Here is a 21,424-nt window from a genome sequence, read left to right on the forward strand (position 1 = left end):
CTCCTTCGTGCCTCTGAGTACATAACTCCCTTGTTGCTCCTGATCTTTCATCTCTCCTTCAAATAATCGCTGCTCGATTTCTCTGATTTCAGCATCATATTTATTAATGTTGTCTTCGACACCTTTTCCTCCATCAGGTTCTGTAAGCTTCATTTCTCCTTTGGGTTCCTTGAGTAATCTTTCCAATAATTTTATTTCCTTGGGAAACTCTCCAGTAGTTCATCACAATTTCCATTCTCAGCTTCATTCTTTTCCTGGCAATCCTCCTGAGTTGACCTGTTTTCTACATTATCGTATTGCAAGCATCTTTCATCAATTCCATTAAACAAATTCATTGATTTACCTTCTTGTAGTCCCACTATGGAATTGTCATTAGACTTCTGATCTATATCAACCTCATCTGATTGTTTCACACCAAACAGGATTTCATCTATGAACTCCTTCTGTTGCAGTAGATCAACACCTTCTTCCCCAAAAAGGGATTCTCCATCATACTTCACCTCAAGAGCTTCATTCATGTTTGTGACAATTTCATCAGATTGTTCATCATCCTCGGCATATCCTGCAAACATACACAAACTATAAGAATTAAAATCACAAGGCTTCATTGCCTCATCTGCTTCCCTTGTCAACATATCTTCGAATTGTTCTGAACTATGCCAATAGCCCATGAGATTTTCAGCTGACCTTTCATTATCCTCTTCCCCCAACATCTCACCTTGTTCTGGTCTACAAATGGAAACTTTCATTTCTACCTCTGCTTCTCTGAGTTTCTCTGATTCCTCTTTGGCACTCAATATCTACTCTATCTTTCTCAATTCTTCTACTATCTCTAACTTCATTTGTTGATTTCTCCTTTCTCGTAGTCTTTGACATTTTACTCTTTTCCTCATGGTCCAAACACTTTTCTGCAGCATCTTCATCAATATTCCAATCTAGAAATCTATCTTAGCTTTCTATCGGTCAAACTCTTCTTGACTCCTCATGCCATTTGCTTTGGCATCTTCCCTTTTGTTGTGGCTTCTTTGTGAACTTCTGCTATGACTATCTGTAGCCATTTTTTTCTCCTCTCTTTCCATGAGCTCCTCACTCCTCTACAACAAGCCTCTGCAATAGTAACCCCTTCTGCTTCCACTTACCTCACTAAGCTCTCCTCACTCAGTCTTTTGGTAAGCACGATCCTCTGTCTGGAATATTCTCTCGAGCAACACCTTTGCTCCTTCTAGGCTTCTGCAATCTCTCACTTTCTCTTCCGAAACACTTCAATTGTCTCCCTGTCCAATCTCTTGTTGGATTTTTTCAGGTTCACTACCACTTCTAAGGACTTTCCTTATTCTGCTTTTAAGAACGCATTTGGTTCTTCTCTCACAGCTTCTCTTGATTTATATTGCTGCAGTCTTCACTCTTTCTTATGCTGTCACCTGTGTTTTGAATGGATTTCTTCACTGCTGTAATCTGGTACTAAAATTCATTCAGAAAAACAAACTTATTCAATTTCAATAGAGCCAAGCTCTGATACCAAAATGATGCAGGGTTGTCCCTGCAATACCCAGAATCTTCTCCTACCATGCATATAAAATGCATTCCCAATATTTACACCAAACTAAAAACTTCAAGTCCAGCAATTCCCAATTCTCAATCCATAATTAAATTCAATATCTTACAAACATTTTCTACTCACCATACCTTACCCAATCGATCACCAATAATACGCTTTTTCTCCCATCTGCGGACTGCGCCTTTGTTCATACAGTAATCTCCATCTTTAGTCGATTTCTATAGTTATGCCTCCGGTCCTTTAGCGTTCTATCTCAATTAACACTGCTCTCTCCAGTCTTGGAATTGATTTTTGTTTCAACCTCGAACTCACTTGTTTTAATGCCAGCGCTCCTAGTTTATACAATCCACCATCATTCCGCCTCTACACTTCTCGATGCCTTCATCGGATGCTTTCTGCTCTGCATCTAACACTTCTCATCACTTATCAACGTGTTCATTGGATTATATCACACAGTGGAATTCCTTGAATGATTTATATAGTTGCGCCTTTTGCCTTTGACTATATAATGCATTCGATTGGATAATCAAACACTGCTTAGATCAGTGTTTTTTTCTCCGTTCCTTTCAACATCGTCGATCCCTGGTGTTGACACTAAATCACCATAAACTTCTATGATACCAAGTTCTTTCAATGCACCAATGCAATTACCATCTCCGATCTAATGCCAATTCCCATGCTCTGATCCGATTCAATCGGAATCGGAAATCACAAGGATTATATATATCACAACCATTGACCAGTTTCCATAGTGCCGATGCGATTCAATCGCCACAGTCCCAATCCAATTTAATCGGAAATCGCAAAGATTCAAATGCAAATCCTGCCGATTGCCACAGTTCCGTTCCGATCCAATCGGAAATCGGAGATCGGCACATTCCAATGTCATACAATGCGATTTGTAAACTTCTTTCTGATTCGATGTAGTGGTTTTATCCTTTCGTTGTTCTAAGGCGCACCAAACTCCGATATACACCGATATAATATCAATCGGCGATTGCAATCGATGTGATTTGATATCACTACCGACTCTCACAGACTTCACACCTCCAACGCGATGGATATCGGAAGTTGGAGATCGTTGTGTTTGCCATGTTACCACCTGTAGTCTCGGCGATATATCATGGACCCGACGTCCCTTAAACTCAGTTAATACAACTTCGCATCTGGTTCATCACTGTATTGGATGATTCCTATCCGATGCAAAGAATTACACGGACCCGATAAGTCCCACAATCAACAAATACATATTTTAAATCCACTCCAGATTCCAATACACATCTTACATCGTAGGAAATATTACAGTTTCAACAAAACGCAGGATACCACCATCACAACAATTTCATAAAAAACCCAGTGTTCAAGCTTTACGCTTGTTATACCGATATGCACACAATATTGAATTCATTTATAGCAAAGTAAAAGAACAGAGCCTCGCTCTTTGGTCAAAATATACAAATAATGGTCTCTGTTTTACATAGCACAGTCCTCACACACACTTCTAAACTTACACTCCACCCCAAACCTATTCTACTCTCAGTCACTCTAATCTCTCTAAAAGAATCCTCTCCTCGCTTATTACAATTTTTCTCTATTTATTATGCATTCGAATAATTCTCCTAAATTATCTAACTGAATTTCCTATTTTTTTCAAGATAGAACATAATTCTTCTATTCCATTGCTTTCCAAGCACACCTAGACTAACAGCTCTATACCAAAATCCAAAATAAGCTAATCTCCCATTTATTACAATTACAAACTATTTGAGGAATCCAACCTCCTCAGTAAATCGATTTTGACTGACAGTCAGTGAATTTCACTCTGTTTTAGCCACAACATGTGACTATTTCATCACATTGCTGCCTAGGTCTAGATGCTCCCGCATCATCCAGGATGAAATTTTTAGTGGTGAGAATGTAGCCAATCTTTATATCTAGATTCTCATCTTTAAGATATTTATATATTTATATTATATAGACAATGTCTTGATGAATATTTCTATCAAAATCTAGAAAGTGGACGAGAGGGAAAGGTTTTCTAAACCTATGGAGATGTTTAGATGTATGTATTGTTTTTTAGTGGTGAGAGTGTAGCTCATCTTTATATCTGGATTCTCATCATTAAGTTATTTATATATTTATATTATATAGAAAATATTTTGATGAATATTTCTATCAAAATCTAGAAAAGTGGACGAGAGGGAAAGGTTTTCTAAACCTATGGAGATTTTTAGATGTATGTATTGTGTAAAATTTGATGAGATGTATGAGATTATTTGCAAAATTTTCCATGACTGAGGTGTTATAAGAAACATTCAAATCACAATATCTGAAGATATTTATTGGAAGATTGGAAATAAGGCATTGACATGAAATATAATGAAAGCTCGTTTGGTATTCTTCCAACCCTAAATTTGTGTATGGATAAATGAGATAGAATATAAAATTTGTAAAATTAGTGTCTATTGGTAGCTGAAAATCTGAATGTGCTAATTTAAATACCAAAATAAAGCCCGTTTTGTGCACAAAACCTACAGTAATATGATAATCTGAATCACTGCATTGTAAAGGGTTGTATGCTCCATGTTCCAACTAACTGCAATAAGTTGCATGCTTAACAATTTTCCACACATAGGTGATAGAAATTTTTGGCATTAAACATGTAGTATCATGGAAATCTGAATCATCTTCCCTAGATAAGGTTGCATTCCAAGCTATATTGCCACCACTAATTTCAAGACAACTTGAAGGGCATGGTATGGGAAGAGAGTTAGAGGATGTAAACTATATTACTGACATTCTTTTCAAAATTATTTCTTCTGTGAGCATTAATAATATATATCTTGTTAAAAAGATTTTACGAGCATACCTTATAATGTATATTTCTTTCTATCTAATGTAATTAATTTTTTGAAAAATATAAAAGGTAATTCCAAATAAAAAAACTTTTATCGTTATATGTGCTTCTACAAAGGTTTAAGCTGCTAGAAGAAAAAGTTTCCATATTATCAGTTGCTAAAGTGTAACATTTAAACTTGATACATATGGCAGAGGGACACCTGATTTTGAAGGCATCTTCTACACAATGCACAATAATTACTTTTTTTAGTCTCCATATGCACATAAATGCCCTTATAGCAATCTTGGAAAGGAAAAACGTAAAAAGGGCTTATGCATCTTGAAATTTCAATACAAACACATGACAGGGAATTTCTTTTTGTTTTTTAAGTGTGGTGTCTAGGATATTGATTGGAATATTTACTTTTTAAGGAAGCAGTTGAGTTTATAGAATATCTAGTTGATCTATTGTGTTGTGATTTTATTATGCTATTGTCTGGGATGCTTTTTACTGTGTAACTATTTTAGCAGACTCTTTAGGTTATACATGTTAAGCTAGGTTATTTATGCTCTGTCAAATTTTAGTGCCAAGTGGCAGGGCTTGATTGTATTTTAACTTTCAAATGACCACTGGATCTAGATTTTTGTCTCTATGTAGTTATATCTCCAATCTTGACTGGAGCATTAAATTCCCCTTGTTTCTTATTTCTCGCAGTTGTATTAATATAAATACATATATTTGCATCAATGCAGGAGGATCGTGAAAATGTCTTGCGAGCTAGGGCAAGTGGGGAGGGAGAGTTAACCCATCCTTTTACCTTGGAGTCTAATCAGCTTGTTGTATTTTTGTCATTTACGGTTTATAAAACTGATCTCCCTACAGATGCTACACCTGAGGAGCACATTGAAGAACCTGTAGGGTTAGTTCCTTCTACATAGTGGATACTTGTTCCTCTTCTTAATTACATTGTACATAATGCCAATTAAAATGGATTTGTGTGAATTATTTGTATTTGTGAACTTATTTGTTTTTTGTATGCCTTGAGTAATATGATAATATGAATAATTGCACTATCAAGGGTTGTATGTTCCATGTTCCAAGTAACTGCAATCAATTATATGCTTAACAGTTTTCCACACACAAGTTATGGACATTTTTTTCATAAAACATATAATATCATGGTAATCTGAATCGTCTGCCCTAGAGAAGGTTGCATTCCAAGTTATACTTCCACTGCCAATTTGAAGCATAACTTGAAGGGAAGGGTATGTGAAGAGCGTTAGAGGATGTACACTATATTTTTGGAATTTGTTTCCAAAAGCTCTCTACATGTGAAGTGTAACATTTAATCTTGATAAATATCGAAAAGGGACACCTTATTTTGAAGGCATGTTCTACACAATGAAAAGGAAACACACAATCATTACTTCTTTGAGCCTCCATATGCACAAAAATGCCTTTATAGAAATCTTGCATAGGAAAAACTTAAAAGGGAGTATCCATCTTGAAATTTAAATACTAACATATAAAAGGGAATCCATGTGAGTTTTTTAGGTGAATTTTCTGGGATATCGATTTCCATATTTACGTTTTAGAATATTTATCTCATCTATTGTGTTCTGGTTTTTTATGCTATTGCCTTTGATGCTTTTTATCATGTAACTGTTTTAGTAGACTCTTTAGGTTTTACATGTTAATATGGCTTATTTATGCTCTATAAAATGTTAGTGCCAAGTGGCGTGGCTTGATTGTATTTTAATTTTCAAATGGCCATTGGGTCTAGATTTTGGTCTCTATGTAGTTATATCTCCAATCTGAGTGAAGCATTAACTACCCCTTATTTCTTATTTCTCGTAGTTGTATTAATATAAATACATATATTTGCATCAATGCAGGAGGGTCGTGAAAATGTCTTGCGAGCTAGAGCAAGTGGGAAGGAGTGGTAACCAGTCGTTTCACCTTCGAGTCGTTTTTTCATTTATGGCTTACCAAACTGATCTCCCTCCAGATGCTACACCTCAGGAGCACATTGAAGAAACTACAGGGTTAGTTCCTTCTTCATAATGGATAATTGTCTGTCTTCATGATTACATTGTACATGATGCCAATTAAAATGATTTGGCTGAAATTTTTGTATTTGTAAACTTATTTGTTTTTTGTAATGTCGTGATATGGTCCCTTCAGAGAAATTGCTTGTTACATCAATATTGGTTTGGTCAAATCTCATATATAGTTAAGGTTATATGTTTGACCAACTTGTAAATATTATTTTCTTACTTTTTATAGTTAGACCTTCTAATTGGGTAATGTTATTTTTTTACGATACTTGTCAAGTGCACACAATATAGAAAATTTAATTAAGCTCTTCAATAATAGGTTTAGAACCTCCCTTTTATAATAAGTTTAGAACCTAAGATAATTATTGAATAGTATGCATGTAAAAATTGAAATTAAGAAGTTATTGCAACAGAACAATGAAGTGAATCCCATAAAGAATAGAACACTTGGTGCATGAGTGCATTGTTAAAGCATTCTTTGTGTGATGGTAACAGGTTCAAAACAACATGGGTAGTCTCACTGCGTAGCCCTGAAATAGCAGCAACAACAACAAAAAAAACTTTGAAAATGAGTCTTAAGAATTATTCTTGTTGTACGAATATTAGAAATAATGAAGAAAAACAAGAAACTCCATAGAATAAACAAGACAAGAAACAGAATAAGAAACTCAATTGGATTGGAATTTGTTATTCAACAATGATTCTCCGCACACTACATTTCATGGGAATTTGATAGTTTTATATCATAGACCATCGTTACATAACTAATATTTCGGTATAAAACTGTCTAGTTACATTTTACCCAAAATTACTAATTCGTTGTCAAACTAACAAACTCCACCTTGACAACAATTTTCCTAATCTCTTGCCCATGCCCATTCATCATCTTTTCTGCAAGCCAAGAGAAGCTAAACACCACCGTAGCTTCTCTATTGTAACTGGCTTTGTGAACATGTCTGCACAATTCTCTCGAGTATGGACCTTTTGAAGAGCTACTTTTCCACCATCGATCACATGTCTTAGAAAATGATACCTTACATCAATGTGCTTGGTTCTGCTGTGATAAACAGGATTTGTAGCCAAGTGAATAGTGCTTTGACTGTCACAAAGTACATTCACTTTCTCTTGCGTCCTTCCAATCTCATCGAGCAGACCCTTTAACCAGATTGCTTCTTTACTGGCATCTGAAGCAGCTATATATTGAGCTTCAGTAGTTGACAATGCAACTGTTTCTTGAAGCTTTGACATCCAAATAATTGCTCCACCTAGAAGAGTAAAGACATAACCTGTAGTAGATCTTCTTTTGTCCAAATCACCTGCATAGTCAGCATCTACATATCCGCAGACTGATCCCTCACTACCATTAAAGACGATGCAATGGTCACTTGTGCCTCTTAGATATCGAAGCACCCATTTCACTGCTTGCCAATGTTCTTTACCTGGATTTGCCATGAACCTGATGACAACTCCAACTGCATGTGAAATGTTAGGTCTTGTAGATACCATCGCATACATTAAGTTGCCTACATCATTTGCGTATGGTACATGAGACATATACTGCTTTTCCTCATCAGCTCTAGGACTCAAAATAGAAGAAAGCTTAAAATGGGAAGCTAGTGGAACATTAACAGGTTTCACATTATTCATAGAGAACTTTTCAAGTACCTTCTCCACATACTTCTGCTGTGATAACCAAAGCTTACCATTTTTCCTATCTCTGTGTATCTCCATCCCCAAGATATGTTTTGCTGCTCCAAGATCCTTCATATCAAACGTCCTAGAGAGTTGAGCCTTTAACCTGTTGATCTCTTCCATGATCTTGCTTGCAATAAGCATATCGTCAACATACAAAGCTAAGATAATGAATATGCCATTGAAACTTTTGAAGTACACACAATGATCATACTCACTTCTTATAAAGTTTTGGCTCACCATGAAGGAATCAAACTTCTTGTACCATTGTCTAGGAGACTGTCTCAAACCATACAATGATTTCCTGAGCTTGAAAACTAATCTTCTGCTGCGACCTCGTACAAAACCTTCTGGTTGTTCCATATATATCTCTTCGTTCAAATCACCATGTAGAAAAGTTGTTTTAACATCTAACTGTTCTAACTCAAGATTACTTCTCCACATACTTTTGCTGTGATAACCAAAGCTTACCATTTTTCTTGTCTCTATGTATCTCCATGCCCAAGATATGTTTTACTGCTCCAAGATCCTTCATATCAAACGTCCTAGAGAGTTGAGCCTTTAACCTGTTGATCTCTTCCATGCTCTTGCTTGCAATAAGCATATCGTCAACATACAAAGCTCAGATAATGAATATGCCATTGAAACTTTTGAAGTACACACAATGATAATACTCACTTCTTATAAAGTTCTGGCTCACCATGAAGGAATCAAACTTCTTGTACCATTGTCTGGGAGACTGCCTCAGACCATACAATGATTTCCTGAGCTTGCAAACTAATCTTCTGCTGTGACCTCGTACAAAACCTTCTGGTTGTTCCATATATATCTCTTCGTTCAAATCACCGTGTAGAAAAGTTGTTTTAACATCTAACTGTTCTAACTCAAGATTAAGCAACGCAGTTAGTGCCAACACAGTACGTATAGAAACAAGTTTTACAACTAGAGAAAAAATCTCATGAAAGTCTATACCTTCAACCTGAGAATACCCTTTTGCTACTAGTCATGCCTTATACCTTTCGATACTTCCATCAACTTTCCGTTTCAGCTTGAAGACCCATTTACATCCAACAACACTTCTCCCTTCAGGAAGCTCTACAAGTTCCCAGGTATTGTTCTTGGCTAAGGAGTCCATTTCTTCTTCCATTGCCATTTTCCATTTCTCGCTATATGTATCATCTACTGCTTCCTGATAACAAGAAGGTCCCCCATCTTTAGTAATCAAAGCAAAAGATGAAGCTAAATCTTCATACCTTTTGGGAGTTTTCCTTTCCCTTGTAGACCTTCTCAGAGTGACTGGTTGCTGAACTGGTTCAGAAACTTGCACTGGTTCAGAAGCTTCAACGGCTTCCTTTGTGTCTTCAACACCTTTTTCTCCAGAAGTCTCTCCTTCCTTTCGACTGTTACCGAAAGGTCTAGCCTCCAACTGCACTCGTTGATTCGGCAATACCGGTTCCTGTTCAATTCTTTCAACATTTGATTTTAACAGAGAGGATTCATCAATTGTTACATCTCTACTAATGACTATCTTCCGCAATGTAGGATCCCACAACCTATATCCCTTCACTGCATAGTCATACCCAACAAAGACATAACATTTCGACTTTGGATCTAATTTTGAACGCTGATTTTTCGGAATGAGAGAATAAGCATCACAGCCAAATATCCTCAATTGTGAATAATCACAAGACTGACCTGTCCAAACTTCTTCAGGAATTTTACAATCAATTGCTACTGAAGGTGATCTGTTAACTAAATAACAAGCAGTAGATACTGCTTCTGCCCACAACTCCTTTTGCAAGTTAACATTACTGATCATGCTTCTGGCTCTTTCCATAAGAGTCTGATTCATACGCTCAGCAACACCATTTTGCTGAGGAGTATAAACAGCAGTTTTGTGTCTCACAATTCCCTCATCCTTACAGAATTGTTCAAATTCAACATAAGTGAACTCACCACCATTGTCAGTTCTTAGACATTTAATAGATTTGCCTGTTCATTTCTCTACCATTACTTTAAATTGTTTAAATACATTTAATACATCAGCTTTCCTTTTTAGCATATAGACCCAAACTTTACGAGAGTAATCATCAATCAACGTTAAAAAATACAATGCACCTCCATATGACACAACAGGGGAAGGCCCCCACAGATCATAATGAATGTAGTCTAAAACATCTTTACTATTATGATTTCCAACTTTAAATATCAGTTTACACTGTTTTCCATACACACAATGTTTACAGAAATCTAAATTCAAGGATTTCAGACCGGGAAGAGATTTATGTTTCATCAGTATATGAAGACCTTTCTCGCTCATATGACCCAATCGTTGATGCCACAGATGAGTACCTGCTTCTTCCTTTTCTGACGCAACCACTGCTTCACTGACCTGAGTACTTCCTTTTAACCTGTAAAGATTTCCGACCTTTTCTGCCTTCATAACCACAAGGGCTCCTTTAAAGACTTTCAAGACGCCATCGTGACCTGTAAACTTATAACCATCTGAATCCAACACTCCCAAAGAGATTAAATTTTTCTTCAAATCAGGTACATGTCTAACACTAGTTAATGTCCTAACTGTGTTATCATACATCTTAATCCTGATATCTCCCATCCCAACAGTCTGACATGACACATTGTTACCCATAAACACAAAACTACCATTTACATTTTTATACGAAGTAAACCAATTTCTATGTGGGCACATGTGATGTGAAGCACCAGAGTCTGACAGCTAGCTATGAAAACTCAGAGAGACATTACATTCAGGTGAAGTTTCATCTATCATACATAATTCTTCAGCAGATAAAACTTTGTCTATCATACCTAAATCCACCAAATACGCTTTGTTCTTCCGGTTTTCAGATTCCTTTCATTTCCAACAGTCCTTCTTCAAGTGTCCAACTTTACCACAGTTCCAACATTTTGCCTTACACTTATTTCCCTTCGATTTCGATCTGGAAGACCCCCTTGGTTTTTCTCCTCTTTCCTTTGAGCTTCCTCTAGTGACCATGGCTCATGATGCAACTGTTTCAGTGTTGGATTTCCTTCGTACTTCTTCAGACAGGAGAGCTCTCACAACTGATTCAAACTTCAAAGAATCAGCAGAGCTGAAGCTGATTGAAGTTACGAATTGATCCCACGATTCAGGCAGAGAACACAACAAGGTTATGGATTTATCTTCTTCTTGTATTTTGACTTTCATATCTGTTAATTGACATATTAGTGTATTAAAAACATTCAAATGTTCTGCAACGTTTGAACCTTCTTTCATTCGAAGACTGTATAACTGTCTTTTCAGATAAATTCTATTGGTTAATGATTTTGTCATATAGAGATTTTCAAGTTTTTCCCACAATCCTGACGCCGTAGTCTCTTCAACAATATTGAAGAGAACTTCATCCGCTAGGCATAACCGGATGGTACTGAGAGCTCGGGCATCCAAGTCCTCCCAGTCTGAAGTAGTCATGGTTGCAGGTTTCTTAGTTGCCCCATCCAATGCCTTGTGCAACCCTTGTTGCACAAGCAAATCCCTAACCTTCAGTTTCCAAAGAGCAAAATTGCTCCTTCCGGTGAATTTCTCCACCTCGAATTTTGCATTCGACATCTTGGCCACTTTCTAAGACTCTCAATCTTCACTCTAGGGTCTTAAAAGAAATATTTCAATTGTCTTCTTCCAAAAAAAAATTTCCAATGCCAACAAAGGATTTCCAAGTTTTAACTCTTCCTACTTCAATTTAAAAAAAAATAAATTGCTGAATATTTTTCAGGGAAAAAGCTTTGTTTTTTTTAATTCAAAGAAAAACCTTCTAAAAACAACTTCTTTTCTCCTTTCCTTTAAAAAAAAACTGTCTTCTTTTTCCTCACTATCTCACATTCACCACTGTATTCAAAAAAATTTCTGAAACAAAAAATTCTTTTTAAAAAATACCTGGATTTCTTTTGCTGATCGAAATCCTCTTTTCTAGTTTCCTTCAAGCAACCAGCACTGACAGCACGCAGAGTAGTGAGCAAATTTCTGGCAAATACAGGTCACACCTTCCCAGCATATACCTCACGCAGACTCAGGGGTTTTCTTTGCATACAGAGCAGCCCACACTCTGGTCTTCATACGTAGGAGTAACAGCGTTCTGGTCTTTATACGCAGGAGAAACTCACGTTCTGGTCTTTATACGCAGGTTCTGAACACTTCAACCTCACGCAACCTCACGCTCTGATACAGCCACCAGCTCTGTGCCTTTTTTTATAACACGCAGCAATGAAACTCCTCACGCAGGTCTTGAAACAGTCACACACGTCTTGGTCTCACGCTCGATTCACGCACATACAGACAGTGTTTCACGCCGCTTTATTCACGCAACAACCTTTCACGCCTCGCTGGTATAGCAGCTTTCTTTCATGCCCAGGCTCACCGCCCTCGGAGCTCTGATACCACTTGTTGTATGAATAATAGAAATAATGAAGAAAAACAAGAAACTCCATAGAATAACCAAGACAAGAAACTGAATAAGAAACTGAATTGGATTGGAATTTGTTATTCAACAATGATTCTCCGCACACTACATTTCATGGGCATTTGATAGTTTTATATCATAGACCGTCGTTACATAACTAATATTTCAGTATAAATCTGTCTAGTTACATTTTACCCAAAGTTACTAATTCATTGTCAAACTAACAGTTCTCCAAGGAAATAATATATCAAGGGTAAAATATCAAAATATCAAATCAGGGACTGGTATACTTGTTGAGTGGCATGGAGAAGGGGTGTAATATACATTTGGTAAATGGAAAGAAAAGAGATTAGCTAACATTATACTATTGTAACTTGAGATCTTTTCTATGTCCTTCTAGTTCAATCCAACCATTGGCAAACTTGTCAAAGGAATTAGTAGCAATTTAGTTCATGAACTTTGTGCATATTCGTATCTGCATATGAAATGTTATTGTAACTTGAGATCTTTTCTATGTCCTTCTAGTTCAATCCAATCATTGGCAAACTTGTCAAAGGAATTAGTAGGAATTTAGTTCATGAACGTTGTGCATATTCATATCTGCATACTTACAAATTTCATGGTTATGGCCATCTTGAACAAGTTCGGGTTAATGCAGTGATAAAAAATATAAAAAATCCCATCTAGATATTTGCAAAACCCAAAAATATCCCATTACGGAAAATCTCTTTCATATCAATCCTTTCATCTTTTCGAATTGGGTGGCCCTTCCTAAGAGGGAATGTTACATCTCTTTATCACGTTAAACAAATCGGTGATGTTAGACACTATGTTTCTATTATGAGTTAGAGAACATGATATATCTTGTTGATCTCCCGGTTAGATAAGATTCATCAATCTACATTCCTTGTCCATTGACATTGGCCCTAAACGTTCATATGATTTAGTTTAGATTGAGTGCTTTTAGTGTCCATGTATAGATGAAGAATGTATGACTCAAATGGAATAGTGCTTGACAAACAATTCATATGTGATAATTTCATACATGATAATTTCATACAGTATTTGTTATCAACGTGGGCTTGTTGAAAATTCATGTCGGTGAATATTATACCTAGTAAACCCTTATAATATCTGCATCAGGATTGGACATTCCCTACAGGACTGTCATGAAAATTTGTACAAGCTTGCTGAAGACAAGACCTCCACGATGCAATTTTTAAATCCAGGTTGCAATTTTTAGTGGTGAGAGTGCAACTGATTTTTATATCTGTATTCTCATCATTAAGAAGAAATATGGAGTAAATGTATCAAAATTACATTTGATGTCAAATGCAGTGAATCAGGATCTATTTCTGTATTTATGAGGTATTCATGTTGGCATAATCAGACAAGGTATTTAACTTGAACATAGGCATCATGATTTGTAAGGCTGAAGGAAACAATATTGCAGTAAGATTTTATTGCAGCATGGTCCTTGCCTTTTGTTGATATTTTTTTTTGTCTTTCAACCATTGTCAAAAAAGTTAGTATTATATACTAATTCAGAAAAAGTGTAGCTACAAATTTACCCAGTTTCCTTTGCAATCTCTGGTGTAATTGCTAAAAGTAAATTAGTATTATATACTAATTCAAGAAAAATACAGCTACATGAGTTTCCTTTGCAATCTCTGGTGCAGTTGATAATATACTCTTTCTTCTGTGTATATGACACGTTAGGGGGCATCATTATATATGCTATTTGGGATAAGCGTCACAATTCAACAATAATCATTCGCTTTCTTTGTTGCTCAGTTCTAACCGTGTAGATTCGATGATTTCAGGCCGGAGGCCATGTAGTTGCACCCAGATACTACCAAAAAAAAATGATAGTGCATTTTGGTGTAGTTCTCATCACTTCTTTTTACATATTTTCGGATACAATTACAAATTAATTGTTGATTTTGCTCATCTTTGAATATACAATTGGAATGAATTGAAAAAAAAAGATGTATATTTTGGAGCGTTATAATTGCAGAATGAAATTAATAAATTACTAGTTGGTTTTACTCCATGTCCATTAAATGCACTAACTAAATAAATCTCCTTTCGTACACGGTAGTTCGTCGGATGATGAGAGTGGACAGTTGGTTCCGATCGTGAGGGGGTGATTTCTTGATGAAAAATAGGTATATATAAGAAAGTATTATATTTAATTTTGTTTGTTTTATTGTCGATAAATTTAAGGAAAGTTGACGACTCCTAAAGAAACTCAAAACAAACAGACTTCACAGAGACAAACCCACAACATACTCATAATCATACTAAAACACTTTATTTAATTGATTATAAGATACTGTTAATTTCTGAGACAACACATTGAAATTTGACTCCAAATTAGATAGTAAATATTGTTCAATTTCGCCCCGAAGTAATATATTATTGCAGAATGCATGAATATAATATATTCGCTGACCTATGTCTACGAACGAAGAGTTGTCTTTACTTCTGTGAAATCACAAAACACAGGGAAGCCGAATTATTCATATCACAGATTCCTAGAAGATACCACCTTGCGGGACACTCTGATTTGTATAATTATAGTTTTTGGATTTTGGACGGCTGTAGGGTTTTTGGGTTTTGGCAACACATCATCAGTCACTAGACGCTTACAACCCTGTTTTACATCAAATAACGAAGTTTTCAAGCGTTTGATTGATGATTTTGTGAAATAAGTGGCTTATCTGTTTGGAAGTTGCAAGATACTTATATATATATTTGAAGAAGGAAAATTCAAACTCCTATGTCAATCAACGTGGAATCAGGTAAAAAGGTTTTGTCTGCATTTCACTTCGTTTAACATAAATCAGGATAATGTAAACCATTCCTGAAATGCTTAAAATAAGAAACACCACATTTTAAACTCTCGGAAAGGTAAAAGTGGAGAGGGAGTCACTAATATCATATTGAATAAAATAAATTGTTTTTTAGATCACCCACTCAGATATTTAAAAACTTTTAAAATTGATTTTCGGAGATGTTCAAGGATGCCTAGATCGGTTTATAATTGGATGTTCGAGGATAAGCATCATATATCAAAATCTTAAAAACTGGAAGCCACTCACGAACATGATAGAGATCCTTCAACTTTTTGAATCTTCTTTTCAAGGATGTTTAACGATTTGTTTTGTGCTTTTTCATTTCTTACTACCTGTACTATCTAAAGCACCCGCTTGAATGGGTTAACGGAGAAAACTTAAGCAAATAACCAGAATTATAAGTAATTCAACGTTGGATCAAATGCATTTAACCAGATAAAAATAACCTAAAGTCACAAGTCAATGAACCTCGAAGCAGAACCGATCTGATATTAAAAAAATCACAATACTAAGAGAATTATTGGATATAATAGTCATATGGTTAGTTACGGACAAGATTATATATTAATTTAAGGTTTTAGATTGGTTCGCTATAGATATTCCCACTGGGAAGGATGTGTTGATGATAGGAAATCAAATATGAATATACATTTCAGTGTGATTTGAATATAATAATATATAGTATTTCATAAAGAAATAAAATATTGTTATTTATTGCCAAAGTTAATTGTAAAGTTAAAATAGTTAATTTGTGTAAAGTTAAATAAATTAATTTGCAAGTTAAAATAGTTAATTTGTGTAAAGTTAAATAAATTAATTTGCATAGAGTTTGAGTGGAGATGATTCTAGAGGATTTGAAGATATTCATTAATTCTATTGTAATAATTAGAGATATTATCTAAATCACCATAATTTTTTTTGAGTAAGATAATTTATAAATGAGGATAAATTAAATTAAATTTTTCAAAATTTCTTATATAAATTTATAAAATAGATATGTAAAAATTAATATATAAATAATAAAATAAAAATAATTTAAAACAACAAACAATAGTAACCAAATGCATATATAAGCTATAATTTAATTAAAAAATCAAACTGATTAAATTTAGATAAATATATGTCAATAAATTTACAAATAAAAAGAAAAAACCAATTTAAAACCATGAATAATAATACTCTCATAAAGATGTAGTGTATAACTTGATAATATAAAAAAGAAACGCATGAGCTTTTATATATTGTTCAATGATTATTAAAAGTTGGTCTCCAATATTTGCATGTTTAAACTTTTTTCAAAGAGTTTAAGTAGAAATTAGGAGTTCAATCATCTTAATTTTAGTTAAAAAATGAATCAACAAAATCAACATATAGTTTCAGAGTGGAGATATCTTAAGTTGGTGCATTTAATATATTTGGCCTAACACAAGATATTTGATGATGACCATTTGACATTTTAATCATGTGGCAAGTTTGTCCTCTAAAGTCATAGAGTATTAAATATCATATTATTTTATTTGTAAATATTTATATACAATTATGAAAATTTATTTGCTTATCAATGCTCAAAAATATATTTAAACATTTGTGAGGTAAAAGACTAAATCTATATCATGTCATATTCTCATTTGTGTAAATTTTATCTAATAAATGCCGAGAAATAATTATAATGTAAAAATAATATCTTATACCTATGAGAAGTGCCTCTCATACATATATATATATAGATATATATATAAAATTCTATTCTGACATTTTAATCATAAGCTAATTATTGTATTATAAATTTATTCATGGTATTAAGTATGATATTTTAATATATTTTTTCATCAATGTGAAAAACTATATTTAAACATTTGCTGGCTAGAAAGATCACGGCAATGACATATTATAATCTAATTTCTATAAATTTTATCTAGTAAATATGGGGAAATATTTGTGATATATGACCTTATCTTATATATGTCAAATGTTGAAGTATATTGTAGAGTATAACATGATTTTCTATTTTTCTTACTTTGAATTTTCTGTCCAAATTACTTTTAAACATAATAATTTTTTTAAAAAATATTAAAATATTTTCACAATACATAGTATTAAACAAAAATTTATTAATAAATGCCACACACCATCTCAAAGTAAAAAAAATATAAAATTTTAGATATATATATATTAAAAAATATATAAAATTTTAGATTAATATATATATATATATGAAATGCAGATGCCACATACAATCAAGCTAACAGTATATAATAATATAAAATCAAGCTAACAGCATATATTAAAAAATTCAAAAAATTTAACTATACTTGGCCACTATTGAATTATGGTTTTTTTTTATTATTCTTTATATATGCCATTAAATAAAGTTGATATCATCCTAAATTTTATTGGTTAAAATCAAGACTTTTTTGGGTTAAATTTATTCTTTAACAAAGCATAAAGATAATATCGAATGACTTTTCCATAAATTTAATATATTAGTTTGAATTGGATGTTAATTAAAGAGTTTGAATGAAAAATTAATATAAACAAAACGAAGAAAATTATGATTATTCCCTTCAATAAAGAGATATGATTATCACATTTATTGGTGACAATATATAAATCATCGCCAGATACTCCACTCGGAATTGGATCGAAATTATAGAGTAAATATATCATTGCAGGGTGCATGAATAGAATATATTTGCTCACCTATTTGTGCAAACGACCTGAGTTGTTTTCACCTCTTTAGTCGGTTGGAATCACGAAAAAAACCGGAAGCTGAGTTATTCAGTTCACAGATTCCGAAATGTTAGCAGCCTTGTGGGACACACCGACAATAAATAATAGGTTATAGATTTTGGACGGTGTATTATGAAGAGCAGTGGTTTTGGATTTTGGCGAGCATCATGAGTCACAAGATGCTTTTTATTCGTGATATATTCATTTCATCTGATTGGAAGTTAGAAGGCGCCAAACAAAATAACTGTTTTATACATTAATTGTGGGTTGGAAGATTTCAATCAGCATGGAATCAAGTGAAAAGGGTTTTCTTTGAAATGTGATTCTTTATCTGCTTTTCAATTCGTTTAACATAAATCAAGATACTCTAAACTGTGCCTGAAATGCTTAAAGTAAGAAGCATCATACTTTAATATGAAACCGTTAAAAATAAAAAGCCAGGCGCTGACATCACACAGATAATAAATAATTTTTCTCTTAAACCACGCACTCAGAGATTTGAAAACATTTAAATTCATTTTTCGAGAGGCTTAAGGATATTTAAAAATGTCTTTAATTGATTGTTAGAGGATAAGCATCATATATCAAAATCCCAAAATCCAGAAGCCACTCACGAACATGATAGAGACCATAAAAGTTTTGAATAGTTATTTTTAAGGATGTTTAACATTGAACGTCATATTTTGTATTAAATTTTTTGGTTATCCTTTTCACGAAGATGATAGATATCATAAAGCTTTTTGAGTGGTTCTTTTTTAAGATGTTTAACAGTAAACATCATATCTTTTCTGAAATTTGTTGTTTATACTTTCCAATTTCGTACTACCCGTAGTACCTAAAAGCACCGGTTTGGAGGGGTTGACGGAGCAAACTTTCCAATTAACCTAACCTTATCGAAATAACCAGAATTATCAATTATTCAACATTGAATCAAATGATTATAACCTGATCCAAATAACCTAAAGTTAGAAGACGATGAATGTGTAAAAAAAAGTTGTATTCATTCCATTCTCAATGTTAAAATGTTATAAAATATTTCAATATACAAGATTAAGTATTATTCATATTTTTTTAAAATATATTAATAATTAAAATACACTTTAAAATGGATACTATGTATCATAAATAAAATATTTTAATTCTTATTATAAGTAAAATATTTCAGTGTCAAGTATATATATAGTAAAAATAATAAAAACATTTACATATATTATATAAAACAATTGAAAAAATAAATTCTTGAAAGCATTTCATTAAGTCTCATTGTACTATATTTGAAGACTTTTTCAAATATATATTTATTGTTACTCTAAAATCTAGCTAGGATGTTTTGGAATTACAAGTTTTAACTATATACTCGAGACAACTTAAATGTCCAAAAAGATTTTCACAAAATTCAATATATATATTTGTATAAATATAAATATAAATATAAAACAAAGATCTATCTAAGTGTTTACATGTATCAAGTTTCTTGTAGTTTCCATATCCCTAGGACTTAAATTTAACCTTAATTATTTAATAATGTAAAATATTATGGTGATTAATACATTGACCCCCCTAAGTGGTGGATGTCAGGAACTCCTTGTAACTAGTTCAATATTTTTTCTTGCCCCATCAGTTCTCTATGGTTAATATGGTGACGACCGACATTTGAAGGGAGTATGGTTGTAACATTGTGAGGAGAATGAGTGGTCATTATTGTAATATCAATACAATTCTTCTCTTAAACTTAGATTGTAAATTTGTATGGCCATACAACAAGAGACGAAGAGTCAAACAACTATGCAATACATTTTCTTACGTTTTGTTCAGTTAGATCTTTGCAGGATCCAACCAGCACTAATAAGGCATCCAAAACCATGTATTTCCTGAAAAGATTCTGCATTAAGTTCCTACATGAATCTATATGAGCGATTAGTATAGAAGCATGCTCTACAAAGAATAAGTGAACGCGTGGACGGAGATCCCAAATATTGTACAGGGAGTTGGGAGAATAGTATGTATGAAAGTTGGTCATATTTTCTTATTCTTTCCATATACTCAGTTCCTCCTAACATAAATCACCATTAAGTAGTAAGGGATGGCCTTGAGACTACGCAAGCATAACAAGAATATCCTGGTTCACATACTCTAAGCATCGCAATAGAAACTGGGGATATTATATACAAGGAAGATATGTAATTTTGGCAGTTTGTTTGAGACTACATGAGAAAATATAAATTAACTATGGTAATATTTTGGAAAAATTGCATATAAATATTGTTTGCATAATATATTATCCATGTTCTGTTCTTGGAAAATAATACATGGTCAAGCATAAATTAATTGTGTTAATCTTTTGAAAAAGAATGCATAGGAATATTTTTCATAGAATATAAGTAACCATGCTATTTCTTGAAAGATTACATATGAATTCTTGTGTATGAAACCATAAGACCCAAGGTTATTTTCTTGAAATCTTGTATATGGATTTTATGCATGATGTGGTAAGAATCAAGGTTATGAGTCTGGTTTATATAGGGATAAGAATCCATTTTAGCTTTTTTGAAAAATATTATGTGTTGGTATACACAAAAGTAATGAATATTGTGTTATATTTTTTGAAACAGAATATTTGCTCATACACAAAAATAATTGATATTGTGTTAGCTTCCTTTTGGAAATATAATATGTGTTTACATGGACCAAGTTAACCATTGTTGGGATATCATCTTTTGCATAATAATATGCATTTGCATGAACAAATATAATAATTATTGTCTTATTTTCTCATTAAAACATGGGTATTTGTAGTGGTTTGTCTTTTGGACAAGAGTGCCTTCTTATGTGAAGAAAAGTAATAGTATTTTTGGAAAGAGTTCTGATTTTTTTGTGCAAATAGATAATAATGTCCAGACCAAATATTTTAAATATTATCATATTTTTATAGATAGGGGAAAGATGTAACTATTCACTTTCTTATAATGCATGGGAGGTATGGATAGATAGGCATATCTTAGTAATATTTTTTCATTTTACTTTATGCATGTGATATTTGGATGGATAAACATGTGCCAGAGCCACACACATGTATATATAAATAGATATATTTTTGTAATTATGTGTTTTTATTTACTCTATGTGTCGTATCAATAAGAAAGGCATGTCTCAATACTTTGTTATGAATTTTTATGTATGCACATAAAAACATATTTGAGGCATAAATAGTAAATATTTATATTTGGGTTTGA

Source organism: Pinus tabuliformis, chromosome 5_1, assembly GCF_031772625.1.
Source record: "Pinus tabuliformis cultivar Carrire ecotype Pingquan chromosome 5_1, CPIR1, whole genome shotgun sequence".
Lineage (NCBI taxonomy): Eukaryota > Viridiplantae > Streptophyta > Pinopsida > Pinales > Pinaceae > Pinus > Pinus tabuliformis.